Below are 4231 nucleotides of genomic sequence, written 5' to 3' on the forward strand. Positions count from 1 at the left end.
TGTTTTTTTTTTCCTTTGTATTATTATTCTCCTTTCAAGTAGAGAATGGGGAACTCAACTCTTAGATTGCTACTTTCCATACAAAATAAATATTTCTAATAGTGTAATATGTCTTCTTTTTTTTCTTTTTTTTTAATTTTATTCGATATATTTTTTATTTACATTTCAAATGATTTCCCCTTTTCTGGTTTCCCACTCCCCGAAAGTCACATAAGCCCCCTTCCCTCCCTCTGTTCTCCCACCCATTCCTTCCCACTTTCCTGTTCTGGTTTTGTCTTATACTGCTATACTGGGTCTTCCCAGAACTAGGGGCCACTCCTCCGTTCTTCTTGTACCTCATTTGAAGTGTGGAATATGTTTTGCATATTCCAGTTTTCCAAGCTAATATCCACTTATTAGTGAGTGCATACCATGATTGATCTTTTGAGACTGGGTTACCTCACTTAGTCTGATGTTCTCCAGCTCCATCCATTTGCCTAAGTATTTCATGAATTCATTGTTTCTAATGGCTGGATAGTACTCCATTGTGTAGAGTACTATTTTTGCATCCATTCTTCTGTTGAGGGATACCTGTGTTCTTTCCAGCTTCTGGCTATTATAAGTAGGGCTGCTATGAACATAGTGGAACATGTATCCTTATTACATGCTGGGGAATCATCTGGGTATTTGCCCAGGAGTGGTATAGCAGGATCTTTTGGAAGTGACATGCCCAGTTTTCTGAGGGACTGCCAGACTGATTTCCAGAGTGGTTGTACCAATTTGCAACCCCACGAGCAGTGGAAGAGTGTTCCTCTTTCTCCACATCCTCGCCAACATCTGCTGTCTCCTGAGTTTTTAATCTTAGCCATTCTGACTGGTGTAAGGTGAAATCTCAGGATTGTTTTGATTTGCATTTCCCTGATGACTAGTGCAGCTGAGCATTTTTTAAGATGTTTCTCCGCCATCCGAAGTTCTTCAGGTGAGAATTCTTTGTTTAACTCTGTACCCCATTTTTAATAGGGTTATTTGGTTTTTCTGGGGTCTAACTTCTTGAGTTCTTTGTATATATTGGATATTAGCCCTCTATCTGATGTAGGGTTGGTGAAGATCTTTTCCCAATTTGTTGGTTGCCGATTTGTCCTTTTGATGGTGTCCTTTGCTTTACAGAAACTTTGTAATTTTATGAGGTCCCATTTGTCAATTCTTGATCTTAGAGGACATCAGTACAGGGGGAAAGTTCCTGAACAGAACACCAATAGCTTATGCAATACGTCTTCTAAAAATTAATAAATTAATATATTATAATTTCCATACAAGTTTATCAGGTTTCCTGATTTTAATATTTAAAACTTTCATTTACAACTTGGGTATATTGTAATTCTCATAGCTCAGATTAAGATTAGATGTGGGTGCTGACTATGATATAGGTTGTGAAGTTCCCTTCCTTCCACAGGAAAAGTAGTAATTATTTTTTAAGTTGTAACGAACATGCATTTGTACCCATACTAAGCACTTGTGTACAAGGTCAGTGACTTGAATTTAAAAAAAAAAATGCAGGTTTTTGTTAGAAAAATAGTTTTTTATAAAATTCTCTTTTATTCTTTTTACTGTGTTTTATAAGGTAAAACAAAAGTACATAAGAGAATTATGAATAGGATTTTTAGATGAATAGTTAGAACTTGAAAACCCCATGTTCCAGTATGTATCTAACCACCACATTTCAAGCAATACAAATTTCAAAAGTTTAGAGATCTCCTCCCTTATCAACAGTGCTTTAATATACAACAGATATAAACCAGGCAAGAAAACTACAATTGATTCAAGGCAAAGAACAACTGGTCATAAAGTGTATGGAAAGAGTGTAAGAGCCAGAGCAGAACAAAGTCTGATGTGCGGCCTAGAAATTACAAGGAAGTCATGTCCATTGAAACTTATACAACATAGCCTCCTAAACAAGACTTGAACAATTACAACAGACATGTTCACATGGAAAGGAGAAATATAACAAGGCTTTACCTCTAGAAAAAGAGTTGTAGGGAATTGGTGACTGTTGAAATCTTTCACTTTTCTGGTGGGATCAGTTGATATGTTTATCAAGCACTACTCAGCATAATAGTTGTACACAAAATGACTGCACTGTGCTGAAATTACACATTAGAGTTATCATAGGTTTAATGAAAAATCATGATTTAGAGAAGAAGAAATTGGTCACATATCATTAGATGCTATGTCACAATTCCAATCTCATCTATAGAAAGGAATAGTAATTAACATTCTAATTAATTACGCAAGGACTATGTTTTCAATGCTTGCATTGTTAAAGGTTCTAGCATTTGCGTTTTCTGTGGCCTTACAGATATTTGAAACTAAGGGTACAGCTGCACAAGAAATATGTTTTTATTTTCTTAGCCATACAAAAATTTGATTTCCTTATTGCACTTTTATGTGAAAAATAGAAGGAGGTAAAAGAGAACTCTTGCTCTATTTTGATTAATCATACTTTGCATCAGGGTAAGTTTGATATCCAGATCCTTCTTCCTCGACCTTCCCACCAATTGCTGGGAAAACAAGTCCTATCACATTTGCTCCCTCCTATTGAAACCTGCTTACATAAATTAACATTTATAGGTTTTCTAAATAAAGTAGCTAAAGTAATATAAAGATAGCATTGCTGGAAGTCTGGATTATATCAACTTTCTTATCACATAGAATGACAATGTTACTCATGCACCTAATTGCTAATTTGATGTAAATTGAATGTCAAAGTCTCATCTTTCCCATATAATATGTTTCTCACAATAATTTACTTAGTAATGATAGATGAAACCATTTGACTGTCTTGAATATCAAGCTATACATCTATTTGAATGAGTTTTAGTCATCCACTTAATTGATAGTTTTAAACAGAGGGATAGATTTATTCCTACAATGAATAAAACTACTTAACACTTAGCCTATATAAATTATATTAGCACTTCCATCAGCTTTCCATTTTCAGTCTAATATACTGCTAATTCTAACATAAATCAATCAAATAATATATAATATATCATCAGTCCACAGCTTCTATATAAAGCAGAGTAAAACATTGTTTAAAAATACTTTTAAACTTGATGTTAAATGATATTTCTAGCATCTTTCACTGAGCTAAGAAGCTCTTGACTTTGAAAAATGTTCCTCTGAGTGCTATTTATTATTTTACTGTAGACCCTGTCATTATCTGAAATTTCACCCTTAAAAATGAGTGTCTTAGTTCCTGTTCTAGTGTTGCTGAAAGAAAAAATTTCTATGGACATATATGTAAGAGAAAGCATGTAATTGGGGGCTTGCTTATAATTTAGAGGGTTAGTTCATGATCATCATTGTAGTAAACAGACAGTTTTAAAAGCTTAGGATAGATAGATATGTAGATATAAAATAGATAGATAGATAGATAGATAGATAGATAGATAGATAGATAGATGGGTGGGTGAATGGATGGATGGATGGAGAGAAAGATAGGTGGGTGGGTAGATGTATAGATAGATAGATAGAAAGATAGATATACAGATAGATGATAAATAGGTAGATGGATGGATGGATAGATAGAGAGATAGATAGATGATAGATAGATAGATAGATAGATAGATAGATAGATAGATAAGAGAAAGTGTGGCCCTAGCATGATCCTCATCAAAGCCCATGCTTGCTTTCACACCTCCTCCAACACTGCCATTCCTCCTATTCCTTTCCATACAATTCCATGAATTGTGGACTAAATATTCAACATATGAGCTTAAAGAAGCCATTCTCATTCAAACAATAACACTGAAATTTATCTATTATAATAACTCATTATTTGGAGTTTAAGAAACCCCTGCCCCTAATTCAAAACACAAATGATTGTACTTCCAGTTGCATCACTATGGGAACACAATACAATGTGAGATTCTAGACTCAATTGCCCGTTTTTTCAGAGATACAAATGAAATAGTCCTAGAGTACTATTCCATTTTTTTGAAAAACATACTGTTTTAAAATATGGATGTAGCACAATAATCTTTCTAACATTCAAATTAAATTAATAATGAATAACATTGAAATAATCATCAACATTTAGTGATATTACATGAAGAGTTGGTAAAATTGACATGATCCCATTACATGTGTGTGTGAGACTGCTGTCCTGACAACATATCATTTATAGTAAATGTAATTTCTACAAGGATAACATTTGTTCACAAATCTAACAATAAAATATGATATAATAAAT

Source organism: Apodemus sylvaticus, chromosome 4 (assembly GCF_947179515.1).
Source record: "Apodemus sylvaticus chromosome 4, mApoSyl1.1, whole genome shotgun sequence".
NCBI lineage: Eukaryota > Metazoa > Chordata > Mammalia > Rodentia > Muridae > Apodemus > Apodemus sylvaticus.